We start from the raw sequence: 24,056 nt of genomic DNA, 5'->3' as shown, positions 1-24,056 counted from the left end.
ATTGAATTTTAAATATGAACCCATTTGGGAGTTTAATTAATATTTGGTTCAATTTAGTAAAATCAAAAATTGATTAATTGGGTCCAAATTGGAGTTAATTAAATTAATTATGTTATAAGATTTGAGAAATTGTGATTATTATGGATTAAATCTATTTATGAGGTATCCAATTTGTATATGTAAGTCATTAACGGAAATTTTGAGTCTGATCTGAAATTGAAAACATAGATGATTCGAGGAAGTAAAATGGAGGATAGTGATAAGTTCAATTTGATATTTGGAGCTTTTTGGGAGCTTGATTAAAAATCTGATTCGGATTGAAAAAAATTAAATATAATTAATTGGGCTCTAATAGAAGTCAATAAGACTAGTTAAATTATATGGGATTTGTAATTAGTTATGATTAATTAATTATGTATTAACTAAGATTTATTAAGATTAAGTGTTACTTAATTACATTAATCCTAACCACAAATTACATTATGGAACAAATTAGAATTGTGGGTGTGGGTGTGGGTGCGCTGAGAAATTTGGGTGGGTGTACTAAGAAATCTGTGTATGTATGTGCCTAGTGAAGTGTTGCGCTGTAGCCTCAATATCTGAGGTGAGTGCACGTGTTGAATGGAGAGGTGTGCATATGTGTTATGTGTAAATGAGAGAGTGAGGTTGAACTCATTTCTTTTTGCTGGAGAAGCTCAAAAGGAGAACTGCGAGGGGGAAAGAGAGATCAAGGAGGGAAGAAGAATCATCTAAGTTTGTGCTGGAAAATTGAAGAAAGAACTCGAGAGATTCAACAAATTAAAGTTTTAGGTAAGGAATCTAAGCTTAATTCTTGCAAGAAATCCATGTAAAAATTTAATTTAAGAAATAATTGGGTTCAATTTCATGTAATTAAAAGGAAATTAGCAAGAAGATGATGAAATTAAATTAGATTCATGATTATGAAAATTGATTTAGAAAGTAATTATTTTGAGATTGATTTTTATAATCTTGCATGAAATCAAGCTCTATTGCTACATGCATGGGGGAATTCTATGAGTATTTAAGTCTATATTTACATATATCATGCATAATAGATTTCTTAGAATTGATTTTATGTTTTGACGAAATAAGAAATAAGCTTTGGCAAATTATGAGTTTGTGAACAAATGAGCCTAAATTTTAAATTAAAGGAGTTTTGATATAAATGATTTAAAATTGATCATATTTTCTTGACTAATTAAGAGTTGATGTGTTTTTAGACAAGCCATGTATGAACCCAAGTCTTGAAATTATATTTTGGAAGTTCAATTCATGTTTTAGAATTTGTGGGTTTAAAATAAGGCTTGATATAAAGAATATGAATTAAATTTAAATTCGGACAAATATGGAAATAAATTATAATTTATATTTGAAAATCAAGCTAAAGTTTGAGAGGTTGAAACCTCTAGGTGAGTAATTGAACTCACATTCACGAGTTTAAATTCATAGCCAAGTAAATTCAAAGAGGATATGAAGTTAAGAACAAGATTTGAGTTGGAAATGATGAAATTGTGATTAAATTGTACATGCATGTAACAAATTGCTATAAGTCTCCATGTTTGAGTGTAAGACATGTTAAACAAGTTGAATTGGTAGTCATTGAGACATGCACACATGAATAATGAGATTATGAGGTCTGACTGCATGTTTTAAGGATGATGAATGCATGTAAGGTCATACATGCATGAGTCTCAAAGTTATGAACATAGAATCGAATGAATTGAACTTGATTTTGGGACAATAGTTCATGATTTTGAACAATTAGTTTCAGATTGAGGGTGATTTCATGTTATACAATGTTTTGCCATGTTTTTGGCATCAACTTGCAAGCTTTGGACCGTTGAACATCAAGTTCGATCTTCAAACAGAATTCTGGAAAACCCATAATTCGATTTGTCCGCTTGAGCGTGGAAAGAGCCGCTCGAGCGTCTCCTAGAAGTTTTGCAGAAATTTGTATTGTCGCTCGAACGACAAAGTGTACACTCGAGCGAATCCTATTTTGCAAGGCTTCTCGCTCGAGCATCGAAAGTCTCGCTCAAGCGTAAAATACAAGAAACCAGCACTTTTACAGACCAAAGGGGTCCGCTCGGGCGGCCGTAGCTGCGCTCGAGCGGAGAGCTCTGTTTCAGAAATTTTAAAAAGATTGTTCTATACTTCGTTTCCTACCTTCTTTCATTTCAAAGCACTCTTAGGCATGCATTAAACATTGTAAATGAATCAAAGAACATGAAAGAAGCCTAAGAATGTTAAATAAGTTAAAGAACGGAATGAATTGTAATATGAACGAATGTGTTATGAATTATGTAGGGTCAAGCACAAGGACGAATCAAGCACCAGAGCACTGTGAGCAAAATCTTAGTAAAGATATTTTTATGTATGCATTGTTTTCTAAATATTACCTATGTAGTAAATTTCTGACTCAATGAATTTGCGCTATGAATGAGTATTCTATTCATTTGATTTGTAATAAAGTATGTAAAGGGATTTATATATGCGTAAGAAATGGGCCTAAGGCCGTTTGGCATGTATGACGAGGACACAGATTGGGCCCAAGGCCATTTGGAATGCTTAGCAAGATAGACTAAAGGTCATCTTATATACAAATTGGACCAAAGGTCGTTTTAAATAAAGAATTGATTGGACCAAAGGTCGTTTTAAATGTGAGTATGGATATGATCACAATCATATGCACATAATTATGAATATAAGAATGGTGGACCCAAGGTCGTTTTGTAATATGATGAGGAGGATCGGTGGTCCTTGGTACATGGATCCATTGGATCTAAAGTTGGTCTACGAATGAGTATTGGACCTGAGGTTGTTCAGTATAAACATGCGCATAGATATGAATATGGAAATGATGGACCTGAGGTCGTTCTGTATTATGATTGGGCCGAGGTTGTTCTGTAATATCATTGGACAAGTATTTTGGACCCGAGGTCGTTCTGTGTAAATGCAAACTTGGACTCGAGGTCGTTATGCCCCTCTGACACACCTTGAGCATGATAGATTGGTCTTGAGATCATTTTGATTTTGATTTATTTGTAATATGTATTAATGTGATTTACTTAATTACGGATCTCCTTCATATAATCTATTTACTTTGGTATTATTCACTAGGCATTAGCTCACTCCTTATTTACATATATATAAGTGTAGGTGAGCAATTGGAGGATCAACATTAGAGTTTGCCCGGGAGCTTGCCTCTTTGTCAAGCCATCCAAGAGTGCCTCTATGTAGAGGCTTTATTCTGTTTTGTTTTGTCAAGCTTGGGATAATATTTGTACTTGGCTAGAAGTCCTTTACGTAGTGTGTGAGATATGATATAAAGTATGCCTTCGTACATGTATATATGAAAGTATGTAAAAATATTGTAATTACTGCAGTGGATCATGTACGCACAGCTCGTTGGACATCATCATTTTTATTTTGCTTCCGCTTCAGGCCTCGGTAAAATTAAATATTTTGAAATTTTGTCTTTGAGGCGTAGGTAATCTACGGATTACTGGTCGGGTACGACGCTAAACCTATAAGGGTGGGTTTGGGTTGTGACAACGGCTTTCCTAAAGCCATTACATTTGCAACTTCAGTTTTGTTGTTTTCATGCCCGTATGAGTATTTAGTAAATTAATGACTTCGTATATTATGTATTAAGTTTTATTACAAAAATGTTGACAAAATTTTATTTAAGGGGAAATACACATTTTCTCAACTTGTTCATCTTTTCAATCGTGACAACCCAAAAATGTAACCATTATTCATTGAATATAATAAATAACGTTCTTATTCTTACAAAAAATACACTACCAATTGAATAAAACAAACAACCTTTCCATTCATTCATTCATTGCACAACATTAGTCATATGAAATAAGCGAAACCAATTGAATCACAATAACATCAACTCCAACCCAATATTTACATTACATAAGTTCCTGTTCATAATCAGACACCAAATTACATACAAGTTACATACACAGCAAAAAACGAAAAAAGTACAATTCGTATGTTAAAAATTATAGCGATCCCGGTTGTCCCTTTACTGTTCTGTTGTATTCCGGACTCGGTTTCGTGAAGTTGGTAGTGGTATCTATCTTGTTGTCGTCCTTTAATTCCACTTCATTGAGTTTTAGGATGTTTTGAGCAGGGTTGTTACAGGTTGGTTAGGCCTTGGTTTCAATTCCTTATTGTTCAGTTTTTAGGTGGTCCGCTCTAGCGGGTCTTCTTGCGCTCGAGCGGGGATTGCACACCTCCAGTATTTCGTGTTCCTGCAAAACTTCTGCAGATGTGATTTTTACGCTTGAGCGGGTTTGTTTAAGCTCGAGCGGTGGAGCTCGAGCGGGTTTGGTTGCGCTCGAGCGGGTAGTACTTTCTGGGTATAAATTCTAGGAGGTGGAAATCTACGCTCGAGCGGATTGGTTTTCGCGCTCGAGCGGAAGTGCTTTATTCTTGTGTCTTGGCGCTCGAGCAAGCCTTATTGCGCTCGAGCGTGTCCAGATTTTTGTTCTTGGCGCTCGAGCGTTGTGTTCTCCGCTCGAGCGGGTCATACGTATATGAGTTATCCGCTGGGTGATTTTAAATCACTTTTTGCTTTTCTTTCTCTCTCCTACTTTTTCCAAAACCTTTTTTGAGAGCCTCTCTCTCTAGAAACTCCCTTCTCTATAGGGTTTGATCTAGTTAGAGTGTCTTCCTTCTCTTCGGCTTTTGTAAAAGTTGTGTGGATCGTCGAGGGCGTTATTTTGATCCGAGAATCTTGGTCTTTGGAGCTTTTTGGTTTTGGTCTCTTCTCCATCCGAGCTCTAACTTCGAGGTAGGGATATCCTACTCCTCTTTATGAGCTTTGTCTTTAAATTTTAGTGTTTTGAGATGTTGGGGTTGGTTTGGTGATTTTGTGAAAGTTTGGGGGCCTTGGTGTAAATTTTTACAACAGTTGGGGTTTTGGCTATATAAAACCTAGATGCATGTTTGGCATGGAAAAAGTGAAATTAATGTTAAAACATTAATGAAAATGAAACCTAAGGGTTGTAATGTTAATTATGAAAAATGCCCTAATTACATTGGTTAATTAATTTGCATAATTAATTATGGGAAATGAAAAATTGGTTTGGAAAGATATGGGATTAAAGGGTGTGGTTGGATTATTTATCACTCACCTAGTTGAAATGTTGATTATATATCCATTGTTGCATTTATTTTCTGTATAAAAATAACTGCTTTGGGCTATCGGTGGAGGATAGTCTTGATTGTTGTAGACAACGCATGATGATTAGGCAAACTGAAACTAATCACTGGAATATGTCATTGAGTATGACAGTTGAAAAAATACATTAAATTTATGTATTGTGTGGTGATGTGTATAATTATTGTTTATATGCATTGTGTGTGTTGGAGGAGATAGGGGATGTACTCCACGGTTTAGGGGAAGATAGGGAATGGACCTCTAAACCGGATGTTGTTGGGAGGAGATAGGGGATGGACTCCATAGATAGAGCTTATATGCTTATCTAATAATGTGTTGACAGAGCTCATATGCTTGTCATTGGAAGTGTGATAGTGCTTTTATGCATATCTGTGGAAGTGATGATATAGCTTGTATGCTTATCTGTTGATGTGTGATATAGCTAGTATGCTTATCTATTGTGAAATGGGAAAGTGCTTAATATGAGTTATTGTCTCATATAAGTTGTTTGGCCAGGTTCTGAGCCATGGTTATAAATTGAGAATTGAAAGGAATTGGAAAATGGATTGTAACATGGACTTGTATGTCATGAAACTGTAAAGTGTGATAAGGAAAAGTATCAGTGTTGACCAATCTATCAATTGCTAATCTTTTAGTCATTGTCCATATTTGGTTTAGTGTATTTCTACTGGGCTGTGGCTCACCCTTTATGGGAATATCATTTTCAGGTACAGGTAGCATGCCACCTCCAAGGATTTAGCTTGGGAGGCTAAAGGCGGACACACTTTTGTTGTCTTATTTCTTTTGATGTATTACATGTAAATTCAAGCCAAGGGCTTAATATGTAATTGAGTTAGTACTCTCTTTTGTAACCAAGTGTTAACTTGGAAAGCTGTAAGCCCGTAGGGCATTTACTTTTGTTGTTAACATGTAATACTTTTGTAATGAAATACTCTGATGAATAGAAGAATGTGAAGCTTTGTATATCAATGCATGTCTATATTAATGGGTCGCATCCTTTGTTGTTAACATGTAATTCTTGGCCTCCTCCACGGTGCTCTTTGCGTCGCATCCTTCGTCGTTGTTCATCAAAGTGCAGAGTGTGTGGGTGTGCTTCGGACTGTAAAGCATGTATATCACCTTCTAACACAAAAGAAAGATGAAAGATAAAAAAATTAATGAAAACGGTTAGAAAACAGTTTTATTAAATCGGTTTTCTGAATTACATTATCACCTTTTAACACAAAACAAAGACAAAAGAAATTTTTTTTTTTAAATGAAAACGGCTTTAGTAAAGCAAAAAAAAAAAAAATTTCTGAATTACATCTTCTAACCCAAAATAAAGACAAAAGAAGAAACAAAAAATTTTACATAAAAACGTCTTTAATAAAGTGAAAAAAATTCTGAAGTACACATTTTAACTCAAAACAAAGACAAAAGGAAAAACAAAAAAAATTTACATAAAAAAGGCTTTAGTAAAGTGATTTTTTTTTTTTGAATTACACCTTCTAACCCAAAACAAAGACAAAAGAAAAAAAAAAATACATGAAAACGACTTTAGTAAAGTGAATTTTTTTTTTTGAATTACACCTTCTAACCCAAAACAAAGACAACAGAAAAAAAAAATTACATGAAAACGGTTTTAGGAAAGCCGTATTAAAAAACGGTTTTAGTAAACCTGTTTTCTGAATTACATTTTCACCAAAACAAAGACAACACAAGAAAAAAAAAAATCCATGAAAACGGTTTTAGGAAAGCCGTATTAGAAAACGGTTTTAGTAAACCCATTTTCTGAATTACATTATTTGTGGCAATTTATATTTAGAGATGGCAATCGGAATCCGGCCCGACAGGGACCCGATCCTCCGATCCCGAATTGAGCGGTTATTTCTCGAAAAATACCCCCTATGGGTCGGGAATGATATTAAAAATTAAATCCCCAATTATATTCGGGCCGGGGACGGAACATGTTTCAGCTCAGCCCCGGCCCCGGCCCCGGCCCGGCTGCCCCGACGTGAAATTACCCTTTGGCCCCTGCTTATATATATAACATATATGTGTGTGTGCGCGTGTAGGGTTTTGTTTCACACACTGAACACACAACGCAGAGCCGTCTGCTCTCGCGCTCTCTCTCTCTCTCTCTCTCTCTATCTAGGGTTTTGCCTTCCTCTCTCTCTTTCACACAACGACGGCGCCGATCGTCACCGCCGATCCTCCCTCACCCCCGATCCTCCCTCACCCCCGATCCTCCCTCACCGCCGCTCGTACCTCACAGATCCTCCTCCCTCACGGCCGCTAGCCTCCCTCTCTGTCTCTCACACACGAGTCACGACGGCTGGCCGCCCCTCACCGCCACTCCTCCCTCACCGGCGATCCTCCGTCACCGCCGATTTTCAAAGGGTATCACTCTCTCTCTCTCTCTCTCTCGGGATTTCGATATAGGGTTTAGATACATACATATATATATATATATCTGTTTTTTTCGACCTCTGTTATATATACATGAATAGTCAAGGGATTTCGACCTCTTTTTTTTTTTTTTTTTTTCTCTCTTGATCTGTCAAGGGATTTTGACCTCTGTTTCGAGGGATTTTGATCTCTGAGTTCTTGATCTGTTAAATATGTGTATATATATATATATTATATTTTATTATTGTTAAAATATGGAAAATGTTATCCGTTATTATCTGTTTTTATTGTTATTGATCTGTTAAAATATTATCTGCACACAGAAATGGAAGATAATATTACAGATTTGAATTGGGACATTAGAAGCATTTATATGTTTGAATTGGATGTTTACAGATTTTTTTAACTTGAAAATATGTGGACAAATGTGTTTGAATTGGATGTTTATAGATTTTTTTTAATTTGCAAATATGTTAACAAATAGATTAGGATGTTTACAGATTTTTACAGAAAAAAAAAAAGAAAAAGAATAGGGGATTTTTCGGGGTCAGGATCCCCGATCGGGGGCGGGGATGGGGCCGAGCGAGGGGTCCCCGTCGGGGATCGGGGACGGGGACGGGGAATATATCACTTTCGGGGATCGGGGACGGGGAGTGTAGTCCCTGCCCCGCCCCGCCCCGCCCCGTTGTCATTCCTATTTATATTATGTTGAAAAATTGGGAAAAAAATAAAATAAAAATAAAAACGGTTTTACAAAAATTGTTTTATATAATCTAAAAATTAATTAGACGTTAAGTAAAAATGACTTCAGAAAACCGTTTTTACGAAGGAAAATTTTATTATTGTTTTATTCATCAAAAACGACATTGGGAAAGCCGTTTTAAAAAAAATGAATTTGGCAAAACCGTTTCACCCTATATTGGGAATAAAGTAGAAAACATACCCTAGAGTGAGACTAAAATATTCAAAATGTCAGTAAGGGAAATTGGCCCCCCATTCCCTCTTTATCTCTCTCTCTCTCCCTCTGTTCTTTCCTACCCTACCTCTCGAACTCGGTCTCGATTTCTGCCTCTACCCCTTTCCCCCCTTCTCTCCCAGTGGCTTCAAGTCGCAACCCTTCCATTTGCTGCTGTGCTTCGATTGGCTCACCGAGTTGGTTCCTCAGTGGTTTCAAGTCGCAACCCTCCCACTGTGCTTCGATTGGCTTCACCACCACCACAGCCACCGTCATCATCATCAACGTCGCCGTCTTCTACATCGACGCCGCCGTCTTCTCTTTCTCTCTCTGCTTCGAACCCCCTTCGGTACCTCTCTCCCTCTCTCTCTTTCTCTCTATGCTTCAAGTCTATAATGGTTTAAATTTATGTTTTTGTGGCTGTCTGTTCAAACCCCAAAACAGAAGATTAATCCCAACACCAAACCTGAGGCGATTGAATTTGGGGTTTTATTCCCGCTTTGTTCCAGATTTCTTTGATTTCTCTCTCCCTTTCTCAACCCCCAGCGGTACCTCTCTCCCTCTCTCTCTCTTTCTTTCTATGGTTTAAATTGATGTTCTTTGAGGCCATAAGACTAATCCCAACAAAGAGGGTTTTATTCCCTCTTTGTTCCAGATTTCTTTGATTTCTCTCTCTCTCTTTCTCCTTCTGAGTAATTGAGTAATTCAAGTTCGCTGATTTTCTTTGTTCAATCTCATGATTTTGCTGTTTGAAGTGTTGGTATAGGGTTCGTTGACTTCTTAGTTGAATGTTTCTATAAATTTCAATGCTCTGTTTCTATAAATTTTCTATGAATTGGTGTATTCACTCCCTACTCTTTGAAAAGAAAAGAAAAGAAAAAAATATTCTTTGACCATAATGCATGTTTGTTCAAGGATTGTTCTGTATGAACTGCAAAGCCCCTTGGCATAGTACCGTGAGTTGCAATAATTTCAAAATTTTAAATCCTCATCCATGTGCAGAAGATAAGAAGCTGAAAACTCTTGCAAAGAGGAATCTGTGGTGCCAGTGTGTGAATTGCAGCCATGTGGTTGAACTACCAGCAGGTTGCAATCACATTTATTGTAGGTACTGTATTACTTCATTTTGAATTGCCTTAATGCTTTTACTATTTTTATAGTGGTGTTTAAATCATGTTGTTCACTCCATAATGGTAAGTTGCCACTTGGCTAGGATACCAGTTAACGTGCCTTATGGAAGTCAAATTTTGAAATGGAAGAAAAATTTTAGTAGATGATGAACATGGTGTAAGATGGAAAAGGTGATTTAATTCTTCAGGACCAATATACAATATTGGGCATTGTTAGGCGTGCTAAAGAAACAAAAATGCCTTCTACAATATTTGGAAGTCCTCTTCTTTAAGGGCACAACCCTAATACAAGGAAGAGTTACATGGAAACTAATTATTATCTATTGTATCTGCTGCTTTATACTTCCAAGTATCTTTCTCTTGGTGGTATATTATTTGTGCAATTTGTAGCATTCTGTTATCCATGTAGACACTACCCGTGTCTTTTCACTGCCAATGCACCACTACAGCTTTGTCCACTAACCTCCATTGAAAACAGTAGGTATGGTTAGCGGTTGGATTCCCATATAAATCTGTATATTATATTTTCTACATTTGGAGTTTATTTGGGTTACTAATATAGTGCCTGTTCTTTGTGGCTGTGTTTGTTCAAATCCCAAAACAGAGGTACTTAAGTTCTCTCTCTCTCTCTCACACACGCGCGCGCGCGCAATTCGTCAATTGTGTATAATCGTTCAACACCAAACCTGAGGCTTCAAGGTTTGATTGCTTATCTGGGTTTAAAATGGATACGAGGCAATTGAATTTGGGGTTTTATTTCCTGTTTTATTTAGAATACTTATACATTTGTATGTGTATGATTTTCATGGCTCTCCTTTTCTAGGTTTCTTTGTTCTAGCCATAACCACATCATCGCTGTACCACTGTTCGAAGATAATTTGATTTCTCTTTCTCTCCCTTTCTCCCTTTGAGTAATTGAGGAATTCAACTTTGTTGATTTTCTTTGTTCAATCTCATGATTTTGCTGTTTGAAGTGTTGGTATAGGGTTCACTGACCCCTTTGAGTAATTGAGTAATTCAAGTTCGCTGATTTTCTTTGTTCAATCTCATGCTTTTGTTGTTTGAAGTGTTGGTATAGGGTTTGTTGACTTTTTGGTTGAATTTTTCTATCAATTTCAATGCTCTGTTTCTATAAATTTTCAGAATTTTCTATAAATTGGTGTATTCACTCCCTACTATTTGAATAGAAAAAAAAATAAAAAAATTCTTGGACCATAATGCATGTTTGTTCCATGTCTAAAGCATTTTGATATCCATGTAGACACACGGATCAATTATTATAAATTTTAATAATAATGATTTTATAATTTGTTTTGAAGTTACCAGGAATTTTAAATTTCTCTCTGATCTGCTTCGAATGGGTTTCATTTTAAAATGTGCTTTGATTTTTGAAAGGTTTCATTATGTTTGGTTTGTGTTTCTAAGATTTGGGTTTGGGTTTGTGATTTTAATGTGTTTTAATGTTTCATTAACTGGGTTATGATTCTCATTCGAAGCTCAAACGTGAGCAACAATGGAGTTCAAATAGGAAGAGAGAGACGTAGAGGAAAAAGAGAGACAAAACTCTTTGCTCAAAAAAGAACAAAAGCAAAAAGAAGTGGAAGAAGAGAAGAAAAAGTAGCTTTCGTTAAATAATTGCACATGATTGTTTAAATAATTGTACAGGATTGTTGAAATATTGATAATTTATTTTTTTATTAAAAAAATAAAAAATATCAAGCAGCTTTGGTTATTCATATATTTATTGAGAAACCTAACGTCATTAAAAAAAAATCGGTTCTATTAAATTTTAGTAACAAATTTCAGAAATTATATTTAATTACATTTTGATCTCATTATTATTTACACCGTGCCTTAGGCATGGGAGGCATACACTAGGGGAAGTTATTATTTTATTTAAGTTTTGTAGATCATGTGGTACAAGTAAAATTGTTACAAATTCTTTAAGAAGAATAATATTTTATATATTTTTTCATGATCTTTATAAAAAAATGCTACAACTTTCATAAATTTAAACATAATACGTATACATTACAATTATATCTTAATCCTAATATTATTTGCACCGTGCCTTCAGGCATGGGCATATGCTAGTATAGTTAAATTTGGTGTTAGATTCTTCAATTGTTTTGGTATTGATTTTTATGTGTATCTAAGAAGGTTTCAATTGTAAAAAGAGTGCTTCAAAGGAGGAAACCATATCCAATTTAATTGCTTTATTTACAGTTATGTTGTTGATTCTTACAATTTGTATATGAAGCACTGTGTACGTTTGATTTTATATGTGAAGTGATGATTGGTTGGGTCCTTTATATCAGAGTAAAAAACTGATTTTTGCTTGCAAGATTAGTGTTTAGATTCATTTTTGTTTCCAAATTAGTTTTAGTGTTTATTGTGGCCAATACATGCTATGCATTTCATATCATCTCTATTTCTTTTTCTCAATTAATTTGTTATGTGTTGCTTCATGCATTGCTAGGAATGTACGATTTTGGCCTCTTCATGTCTTTCAATGATTAAAAATATTGTCTTTTGGACTAATCTAATAGTCGTGACACAATTTTGATTTTTTCTTGAATTTTGCAATGAATTGTTTGTGTTTTTTTAAGGACTTTTTAATTTTAATTATTTGATCCATTTACAAAGCTTAGATAATTGGAGAAATGGCAAGTTCATCAATGTGTGTTCTATGTTTGCTTCATTGTGGTAATTTACTATCTAGATCAAAGTGTTTGGAGAGGTTTGCATAATTTGTATTGTTGCTGGTGTTGAAATTTGCTCCCTGATTCAAGTTGGAAGACTTCTTTACAAGAGTTATCATTTTATTGTTTGGTTTCACTATGTAAAACCAGTGTAATCTTCTCTCTCACATTCATATTTGGAATCTTCGCTTAATGCTATTTTTCATGTGTTTCAGCCAATGATGGGGTCAGAACAAATTGATTAGTTACAAAACAAACTGGAATAAGATCATTTGTTGCTATGACAACGTCATTGCAGAAAATTGTGAAACATGCAATTATCGCTCTTAAACATAGGTTTGAGTTTTTTTGGTGGTGTTCAGATTCAAACCATAAAATCATCTAATTCAATGATATTATAGTAAGCTATTCATACTTATCTTATTGTTCTTCTGGTTGTTTTTATTACCGAGATGAGTTCATTTTGTTGTCAAATTAGAGTTTCTTTCAAAAAAATTATGTTCGTCAATGACAGAGGGTGGTTTGCAATCAAATTGTGTTGGTAGTGCCTTTAGACACGGGTTATTCGCTAGTATATATATAAATCTTATGTGCTTATCTAACATTTTTTTTGGTTAATTTGTAAATTTAAAGTCCAAATTGATGGAGTGAAATTTTATTTAAAATATATTGCAATAATTGACTTCTAATATGTTTATCTTTTATATATTTGAATATAATGGTTTAAAAAAATGACTAATTTTTTTTTGGGGGTGCAAACAACAAAAGTTTTAATTACAATCAATATTGAAATTATGATATTCGGTGTTCTTTGGGTTTTTACCCATAAATCTTATATGTGGTACTTGTACTCCCATTTGGTCCTAATATAATGATTTTAGTTGTTCTTTGGATTGTAATGTAATCTCAATCCAATCTTCAGCTTGATTATAGGAAAAAATGTCGTTACAGACCTCGAATAGCTAGAATGATGGTAACACGTGAATAGGATGGTAACATGTGGAGAAAACAGATCCAATGGGTTAGAAGCTACCACATCATGGAGAGAGAACTAAGTTCAGTGTTGGACGAAAAGAAGTTTTCTCACATAACAGAGGCAAACAAACTCAAGCTTTTGCACCAAAATCTCCATCGACGACCGAAGGAAAAAAATAGAAGAACGGAGTGACAGCGACGCTGGCTGAGATTAACAAACATCGGCGTCCCATAATCACATCTTACTCCTCTTCCCTAAACGGCTCTCTTCACTTTCGTATTTCCTACATCCCATCGACGTCAATCTTACTGTTGGCAGAGTATATCTAGCAACAGTGGCGGTTGTAGACTCGAAGCCCCACCATCCTGCAATATACACCCTCCAAAGTTATCTTCTTAGTTTGCCTTCAATAAACTTCTCCATTATCAAAGATTTGTTTGTAAAAGTGAAAATCTGGGTCTGCTCAATACACTCCATTTAATTTTTCTGATTTTCTGTTCTTTTCTTTTTGGCAATTTTTCTGGTTTTCCTCAATTTTCTATTTGTTTAGAAAGATTTTTTGGTTTTTTTTTTTGTAAAAAAATGTGAATGAAGTTTGTATGAATGTGAGGAAAATAGAAGGAAGCCAATGTGAACTAAGTTAGATTTCCTTTTATAATCGAACGCTATGTCACACTGGAGCTACTAGAAGAGGATCGTCGTCTTTGTTAGGTATCGGTCGATCACCGTCAATGGAGGAGCCTCTAGGGAAAATCCGATCGGGTTGGTATTCTGAGTGAAAACAAAGTAAGGAGAATAGAAAACATGGCTGCCGTAAGTTTCATTTAATTTCCTTACTTGTCTGCGACGTGGTTGTGTTTTTGTGAATGTCTCGTTCATGGTGGGTGGTGGGAATGTGGAGGAGGGGGTGAGTTGGGTGTGGGGTTTGAATAGAGGAGAGAGAAAGATAGAAGAAGACCAAAGAGAGAAGAAGGTCCCATGAAGAGTGAAATGTTCCCAGCCCAACACGTGTTAGACCTAAGAGACAGGGCTTCGAAACAGTATTGAAGTGAAGCGTTGCAGAGAAGCAAGAAGGGAGCAGGGGAGACGAATGTTTGCAACTAAACATTATAAACATCCACTCCAAGATCACAAAGGATTTTGGAGGATCTGAACACGAATAGGTGGTCTCCCGCCCCAGAGTGAGGGCGTGAAGAGGAGGGGCGATCAGGCACAACCCTACTGCACGCCGACCACCATCGTTGTAGGTGTTCTTTCTTAGCCTCATCCATCTCTGCTCACCAGTGACCACCGACTCTTCCATCTCTTGCCTTGTTATCCCTCACTGCCCATGCCCCTCCAACTTCTCTCTCTTCCCTGCACCTCCACTGTTCATGTTCCCTTTCTCCACTCCTTGTTTTTTTTTTTTTTGAAATTTGTTTAATTTGCGTCTATTTTTTTGGTTGTAGGATGAATTTTTCTATGATTGCCATGGACGATTTAAAAAAGTACCCGCTTACAACAAAGCGTACTTAACACAGTCATGGAACTTAAAAGTGATGCTATAAACCAACAACATATGGTAATAGGTGGGCGTGTTATGAAATTCTATTTCAAACTAGGTGATGAAGCTGATGAATACAACAATGAGAACATTGATTTGCTTACCCAAAAAAACCATGAATATAAATTTCTCAGAAAGTCTTTCACAAAAGTCTCTGAAAGAGTTTGTGGACATGGTTGAACGTTGTTCAAACTTGAACACGCCATTTCTTCTCCCATCGAGATTGACTGTAATTCCATATCCTAACCTTGCCCAGGAAAAATAGTCAATATCAACCTTCGAAATTATTGTGACCTACGATGGTTTTAAGGATTTTTATGAAATTTGGTTTCAAAAAAATCCCCAACCTTTGTTTGATACTGAAGAGGAGGGAGTTTCGAGCCTATTTTGGCCTAGGCAAATCAAGAATTTATTGTGCACAATTGAATATGTCCACAATAAGAAGGCGTTTCATGGAAGGTCAAATTGTGTTTCCAACTATGGTATGGTTGGGGATGAAATTCATCTCATCAATCTTGGAATAGATAGATCAAAAGTGCCAGATCGTGACCTAAACAACTTAACCCGCACAGATATCTTGGCATTTAGGGATTTTTTGGTCAACCACATGGGTTACCCTGCCAATGGCTTCACTGATTGGCCTTTACTTCCTGGACCAATTTGATTTTGAAGGGTGAGTACCTCAAATTGGTTATAATTTTATTATGTTTTTACTTTGCAATATGGTTATTTTAAACTTGTTATCTCGAATTGCTAGGTTTATCTCGAATTGTAAGCAGGATAGAATTTGCAAACGATACGTCTTCGAAATTTAATTTGGACTCTAGATCAACATGTGAATATTAAGCACATTCTATCTTGGCAAGAGGATTTAATTGCTTAAGAAAGATTTTTCGAATTCTTTAAATTTATTGTTGTGAATTTCAATTTGCAATCATAATTGTACTCATATTGTTGAATTAGATGGTGGATTGACTTGGATGATTTTAGTTATTAGGCTATTAGGACTGGGTTAAATTGCCGTGTTCTTGTATTTGCCATTCATCTATGTATAAACTTCAATATCTTTTCAAGTTAATTTGCTATTGTTGTTGATTGGTTTGTTGTTATCTTATTATATGAATTGGTTTATGCAGGATTCTTGGAAATTGAACTATTATATGGGTGATTCATTCGTTAAAACTTGTGATATACGAGCTAGTTGAGGATATTAAAATTTGATCTTTCCTATTAAATTTGCCAAAATGCTCCCCTGTGATGTTCACTTGCTCTCAACTTCAACAAACTCTTCTCTATTTGGCATACACCATAAGTTTCTATTATTTTCTAATTGATCACTTGCATTTTCTTAAGGTTCTTAATTAGATTATTTGAGAGGTGATCGCATACCTGTTTAGAAGTGATCATATACTCGTTTAAGGGTTGGCAATTGTGAATGTTATTTAGTATTCCACAAAGGGGATATAGAATTTCATAGGGTTTTTTATTATTGTATAATTTTATTACTTTCTATCACTCTTGTAGGATTGGGCATCTTAAAAAACATACCATCCTTATGAATAGGGGAGAGAGATTTCAGCACTATCAAGATTGGTCTGATTATTTCAAATGTTCAACCAATTTTTTTGAAACATTGGGATGCTTTAATTGAGAAAGATTCAATTTTATATGAGGTTTATACTTTCAACCAAGCAAAACCCTATGAGACCACGTCCATTGAGCACGTTCAACGGTTCATACGAAATGTAATTAAACATTTTAAGGAACATGAATAAAAAAGGGACGTCGTCCTTAAAATGTAATTAAACCCTTTTTGATTCATGTTCTTTAAAATGTTTAATTACATTTTGTATGAACCGTTGAAGGTGCTGAATGGACGTGATCTCATATGGTTTTGCTTGGTTGGAAGTATAAAACTCATATAAAATTGAATCTTCCTCAATTAAAGAAGCTCAATGTTTCAAAAGAATTGGTATATGTTTATCTATTTCGTCCCAAAACATTCATCTGTGGTTGAACATTTGAAATAATTAGACCAATCTTGATAGTACTGAAATCTCTCACCCCTATCCATAAGGATGCAAGAGTGATAGAAAGTAATAGAATTATAAAATAATAAGAAACCCTATGAAATGCTATATCCCCTTTGTGGAATACTAAATAACATTCACAATTGTCGGCCCTTAAACGATTAAACGAGTATATGATCACTTCTAAATAGGTATACGATCACTTCTCAAATAATCTAATTAAGAACCTTAAGAAAATGCAAATGATCAATTAGAAAATAATAGAAACTAAAGGTGTATGCCAAGTAGAGTTTGTTAAAGTTGAGAGCAAGTTAACATCACAGGGGAGCATTTTGACAAATTTAATAGGAAAGATCAAATTTTAATATCCACAACTAGCTCGTATGTCACAAGTTTTAACGAATGAATCACCCATATAATAGTTCAATTTCCAAGAATCCCGCATAAGCCAATTCATATAATAAGGTAACAACAAACCAATCAATAACAATAGCAAATTAACTTGAAAAGATATTGAAGTTTATACATAGATGAATGGCAAATACAAGAACATGGCAATTGAACCCAGTCCTAATAGTCAAATAACTAAAATCATCCTAAGCAATCCATCATCTAATTCAACAATATAAGTACAATTATGATTGCAAATTGAAATTCACAATAATAAATTTATAGAATTCGGAAAATCTTGCTTAAGCAATTAAATCCTCTTGCCAAGATAGAATGTGCTTAATATTCACATGTTGATCTAGAGTCCAAATTAAATTTCGAAGACATACCTAACGTTTGCAAATTCTATCATGCTTACAATTCGAGATGAACCTAGCAATTCGAGATAACAAGTTTAAAATAACCATATTGCAAAGTAATCTGGCACTTTTGATCTATCTATTCCAGGATTGATGAGATGAATTTCATCTCCAACCATACCATAGTTGGAAACACAATTTGACCTTCCATGAAACGCCTTCTTATTGTGAACATATTCAATTGTGCACAATAAATTCTTGATTTGCCTAGGCCAAAATAGGCTCGAAACTCCTTCCTCTTCAGTATCAAACAAAGGTTGGGGATTTTTTTGAAACCAGATTTCATAAAAATCCTTAAAAAACCCTCGTAGGTCATAATAATTTCGAAGGTTGATATTGACTATTTTTTCTGGGCAAGGTCAGGATATGGAATTACAGTCAATCTCGATGGGAGAAGAAATGGCGTGTTCAAGTTTGAACAACGTTCAACCGTGTCCACAAACTCTTTCAGAGACTCTTGTGAAAGGCTTTTTGAGAAATTTATATTCATGGTTCTTTTGGGTAAGCAAATCAATGTTTCCATTGCTGTATTCATCAGTTTCATCACCTAGTTTGAAATAGAATTTCATAACACGCCCACCTATTGCCATATGCTGTTGGTTTATATCATTACGTTTAAGTTCCATGACTGTGTTAAGTATGCTTTGTTGTAAGCGGGTACTTTTTTAAATCATCCATGGCAATCACAGAAAAATTCATCCTACGACGGTGGTGGTTGGCGTGCGGCAAGGTTGTACTTGATCACCCCTCGTCTTCACTTCCTCGCTTTGGGGCGGGAGACCTTCTATTCGTATTCAGATCCTGCATAGTTTTTCTCTGTTTTAATGGAGTGAAATTTCTTGAACTTATTTTTATTATTGTGGATGTGCCTAAAAAGCACTGAAGTTCTGCAAACAAGTGTTTGTAATTAAAGACATCGTAGATACAAAGGCTATTTGGTAAACACCTTAGTTACCCCATCATGCACAATAGACCCTCTAAACAGGATTTCCAATTCATCATTGAAAAATTACAATCAAAACTCACCAGTTGGAGGGAGGAACACCCTTTCACAAGCGGGTTGACTCATTCTTATCAAAGTCGTCAATGAAGCTATCCTTGCTTATGTCTCTCAATGTTTTCACCTCCTTGCCTCAGTTTCTAATACCATCAACAAGCTCAATAGAGACTTTCTCCAGGGTTCCACTCCACTCCAGACAAATGCAAATTTCAGGTTGTCAACTAGGAGTCAATCACCAAGCCCAGAGGCTAGGAAGCCTAGGCATTAAAAGTTGTTCCTTTGCAAATACTGTTGCCGTGCCAAAAATTCACTAGCAGAGGGTATTAACCCAAAAAGAGTGGTTTTCTTGGTGGAGACGCCAGTGAACGTTGAGAACACTCTTTTGGAGTGATGACTGGCTAGATATCGGACCCATCATGAACACACTCCATAGGCCTCTTCCTCAAGCTAACCTTTCCCTTAAAGTCAAGGACTGTTGGACCAACAATTGGTGGGATTTCAGTAGGATTTCTCATCCCCTCCCCAGCTCGATCCTTAATGCTATTTGGAAATTTCCCATCCCTTGGTTTGATTGCTGGCCTGACTCCATCCGTTGGAGATACACACCTGATGGCAACTTCCCTAGCAAATCAGCTTTCTCTAAACCAAACCAAGCCTTAAGTCCCATCAAATGGGGTTGGCCATATGAATCCTTTTTTTCCACGCGGCTCTAACAAATCAACTCTCTCTCTAACCAAAAATCTAATGCCTCTTTTGCTAATTGGCCTTGGCTTTGGAAGACTAACTGCAACCCTAGAATCTGCCAACTTTTGGTTGACTACCCAACTATGTTTAAATTAAATAGCTTAACTTTTTTCCCCCTTCTATATATCAATCCACTCAAAACAATTTGAACAAATTCACACAAATCTTGAACACCCAACGCACTCATTCCAAACATTGCACATGCATACTCACTCAAAGATCTTTAATTCTAAATGTAACACCCTCGTTAATATCCATAAAATAAAGTTGATGTGGTGTGAGCAATATCGAAATTCTACATTTTATTTTCGAAGTACTAAAAAAAACTATCCTTAACAAAAAAAAAAAAAAAAAACTTGAAATGCCTTTTATTATTTAATTTTTTTTGCATAAATTTCAATCAAGCTCTTAGCAATATTTCTAGAGTCGCCACTGAAGTTGAGCAATATGCCCACTCTTGGCACAAACAATTTATAAAGGGTGACCTTGGTTCTTTTAAATTGGGTTTTCCCTATTGTGACAAATATTTCATTTTTTTTGTCTTCAATAGAACAAATATTGAAAGATAATCATGGGTAAATGAGATTAGCAGAAAATTAATAGTTTTAACTCAATGATGGATTCATACCTCTTTATAGCAAGGATATAAATTGGCCTTTAAGCTTCCTCCTTTACACAGAAGGATGTGATCAAGGTCCCTTCTCTTGTTGTACCAAAAGGCCTTGTTTGAGATCTACATATTTCTATTGAGCTTCTTGAGTGTTGGCTTCAACCCTTGAATCTTTTGATTATGATTACCAAATATATAAATAAGCCAAACATCTCAACCACAAAAAGATACCAAATTTTTATGGATTTGGCTAACTCAGCTTACTTCTGAACCTCCTTATAGAGGCTCACCTATGACGGGGTTGATAAGATCAGCCAGCTAAACCATATATCCGAATGGTTCCCATTTAGCGATTTTTTTGTTAGACAAGGCTCGTTTCATATTTGACTTACGAGCTCATGCAGTACTTGCCGCTCTCTCCGCTCTCTCTAAGGGGGCTTGGCTTATGCACTCCACACTTCCTTTATGCAAATCCACTATCAATAAAATAATAGTGGATAACGGACTACGGCGTGATAATTTTAGTTAAGGAGATTCAAGTCGGCCTCTGGGATTGGCAAAGCCTTTTGACTGGTGCATTAGATCATTCCATTTTGGTTTGTGTCTCCTAGGATACAACTGTCTGACCATTCGTCATATGACTCAAACTAACCATGCACAAGTGGATTAGTCCAAATCTCCACCATATTAATGCCTTCCTTAGGCCTGAAAACTCTCAAGAGTTGAGTTCAAGTTCGATTTTCTTATTAAAAAAAAAAAAAAAAAAGGGTAGGTAAGCGGTTTAGATATACCAAAAAAATAAAATGTTATAGTGAGGCTCGATACACTCCCAAAAGGGACAAGATGGTTGAGCAAGGCATCAAAGTAGAGCATACAAAGCAAAGGCCTAGCACTAAAAAAATAAAACTGAAAAACTCACAGCCCAAGAGCTAGGCCAAGGCGACAAACAACATGCAACAATGCCTACTATCTTATATTAGTCTTATGACTAGATTTTGATAGAGGTTAGCATTCTCTTTATCAAGCTTAATATTTGCAATTCTCTCGAGGAGCTTCTTCTTGTTCTCACTTCTTGAAGATGGGTTTGTCCATGGAACAACAAATTTTCCATCTGAAAGGGTTTGTGAAGCCCCTTTGGGACGTGAAGATTGTCGAAGAGCTAGCCCATTTAGATTACTCACATCTCCTTCAATGTCTTTATCTTCCTTCGAAACCCCCTCATTTGGATTACCCCCCATTTCACTCTCTTTGAGGGGACTTCCAAAGGAGAGCATTAGGCAGACTGTTAGGATCTGCACAAAAAGACACCTTATTATCTACATGCACAAAAAGACACATTATCTACACAAAAGCTAAGAACATCAAACACATTTGATGGAGGAGGATGGATAGAAATAAGATCACCCTTGGAGCATAAACACTTCCTTACCTTTTTTCTTTTCACTGCTTCCCGTTCACTTGGCTTAACTCCAATTGTTTTGGCCACTTCTTGAACCTTGGCCTTCCACTCTTAATCAAATTGTTGATAAATGCTTACAATACTATATATGATATACATTAGGGGTTGATGTAGGTAGATGGGTCTTTATAGACCTCAACATCATTAATGACCCAATTAAGAATCAATACATGAATTATATGTATTAATGCATCCAATTCATTGATTCTTGTGGTAAATGAAGAGTTACCTGCATTCATAGGTTAAATTCAATGCCTAGAAAATGAATAGATGGATAGCTTATACACGCATAGAAATATGCCCATAGGCCACGTTTGTTTGCCACATTATGTTGGATGGAATTATTGGTACGGTGGGATTGAGTGAGTGGATTACTAGTGTGGTGGTATTAGGTTGGAGATATAAGATAAATTGTGCTTGTTTGTGCACTTGTGTGGAAGCATTAATTAGTTGGGATTAAATCTATGAAATTATGTAAAAGCGCTCATATATAAAAATGTTTAACTTTATGATTTTTATTAAGTAGGGGCAATAAAGTCTTTTTACATCTAATCCCATGGGATTAGATTCCCAAACCCAAGTCCCCGAAGGGATTGCTAATCCCCTCGTTGGTGGGGCTTCATAGTCCTATGGACACTTTTCCAAAACATACATGATTTTTGTAAGCCCCACAGATTAATATTTTAATCCCCTCCTCTGAAATCCCAAAACAAACATGTTGATAAAGATAATTTGTTGTTGAAATTAAACTCATGTATGGTGAAACACACATCTTAAACGAATCTGGACCATACATTGAATATTCTAGGCATTTTTTGTGTGCATAGGATTGCTCTATCTTCAATGTTGGAATATGTAGGTGATCAATGCATCTCATGAATGACTATGTACATACATTTAAATATTAAAATGCACCAACAAATAATTTTAATGCTCAAAATGTACATTTAGTCATATTGCTGCTGTTATTTGGGTGGAGGTTTCTTTGTGAAATGGTGTGAATGCAGGCTAGTTTTAATGCAGGGAATTCATTCTAATGGGTTTCTTGGACCATTTTTTTTTTTTTTTTGACTAATATGTTAATTCATTTTTTCCAGTGAACCTAAGGAGCTGAGGATTCGAATAGCAGTGCTTCTTACTAAATTTTGGTTGCTGATTGCTAGCCTGCTTGTTTGTTTTGTGATTAACTCGTTTCAGAAGTTCCTTTCTCATCTTATTTTTTTTTAATTTTTTTTTTCTGTATTGCATTGCAGCTGAGAACTTGTGATGACTAAAGCTTTTGTTTTTTCATGCGGAAATACCTCCATTTTGGAAGGTCAAGGATTTTGCAGTGGTAAAAGTTGATTTACAAAGAGTGACTTGTATGTTAAATATCAACACCTACAATTTGAGATTATTGTGTAGGAGGAAATGTTTTCATTGAATTAATAGGAGTAATTGTGTGAGTTTTTGTTCTTTTGACATATTGATAATGCTTATTATGGTTTGATGGTCTTCCGTTTGTTTTTGTAGATAACTTCTAAAATTTGGGAACTTAGGTTGATTGAAATCCTGTTATGACCAGTTGACAAAGATTTTTTGGCCAAAAATAACACACTATACTAGTAGCAGGGTTATCTATCTAATGTTCTTAATTCAAAGAATTGTTTACTTTCCCACTTTTATTCATGCATGCCCCCTGTAGTGTGCTAAGTGGAGAATGCTTGGCAGCCCAATGTGCAGAAAGATGGAACGTATAATTTTATGTATTGTTGTATGCGAAATACTCCGAAATGCAGGATTCGGAAAAGATGGAACTGTATAATTTTATGTGAATGAAGTAATTCATAGCAGTGGACTAATGTTAGCCTGGTGAATGAGTTCACTCTTATCGAGCACAATGTAGATTTACCTTTTTTTTCTCCTATATGTTACATAAAATAATTAATAAATAAAATAAAATAAAATAATGTTTTTGTTTGCATTATTTCAATGGATGAAGTAAGAAATGCTTTGGACTACCCAGACAGGCAGAGGGTCGTTTCATAACGTTTTGATTGATTCTAAAATTTTTAATTTTTTAAGGGGGGAAAAAAAAATATTTTCACTTGTTTTCAAAATAAGTTTTTATATTCTCCTCATCAGCGCCACTTTCAGCCAGCGATCATTGGCTAACTGTTGGCAAAATTTTTAACAATTTGAACGGGTAAATGCAACTCTAATACTTTAAAATTATGTATAAATGTAAGAGGGTAAGGGGTGATGGTATGTCCAAGCTTAACCGGAAGTAGAAAGGGATTTGCCCTTTGCCTATGCCCATGCAACACAGTCACAGTCCGAGTTTATCTCAAGGAGTTCAGGTTAGGATTGAGAGCCTGAATTCAAACACAAGAATATTATTTTGGAACTGAGCTTGAGCTTTGACTTATCATGTACTAATGTATTGCACTTTTTGAAAGTTTAAAAAAAAAAAAAAAAAAAAAAATCAAAAAATGAAAGTGAAAAAGAAA

The 24,056-nt window shown here is 35.4% G+C and overlaps 1 long non-coding RNA gene across 2 annotated transcripts; it reads left to right on the top strand.

Moving 5' to 3' along the window:
• The first annotated feature begins 7,251 nt into the window (after positions 1-7,251).
• LOC114296097 (uncharacterized) lies at positions 7,252-23,061 on the top strand. 2 transcript variants are annotated; one of them, XR_014343505.1, is made up of 4 exons: positions 7,270-7,600; positions 9,567-9,672; positions 22,665-22,715; positions 22,821-23,061. It is a non-coding gene; the product is annotated as an uncharacterized LOC114296097 (long non-coding RNA). The 2 variants fall into 2 exon arrangements; XR_014343504.1 differs by lacking the exon at positions 22,665-22,715 and having other exon boundaries at positions 7,252-7,600.
• The last annotated feature ends 995 nt before the right edge of the window (positions 23,062-24,056 follow it).

The sequence above is a fragment of the Camellia sinensis genome, chromosome 11, assembly GCF_055761805.1.
Source record: "Camellia sinensis isolate YWXY chromosome 11, ASM5576180v1, whole genome shotgun sequence".
Lineage (NCBI taxonomy): Eukaryota > Viridiplantae > Streptophyta > Magnoliopsida > Ericales > Theaceae > Camellia > Camellia sinensis.
The sequence above is the reverse complement of the archived record's forward strand: the minus strand, read 5'-3'. Positions and strand labels throughout refer to the sequence as shown.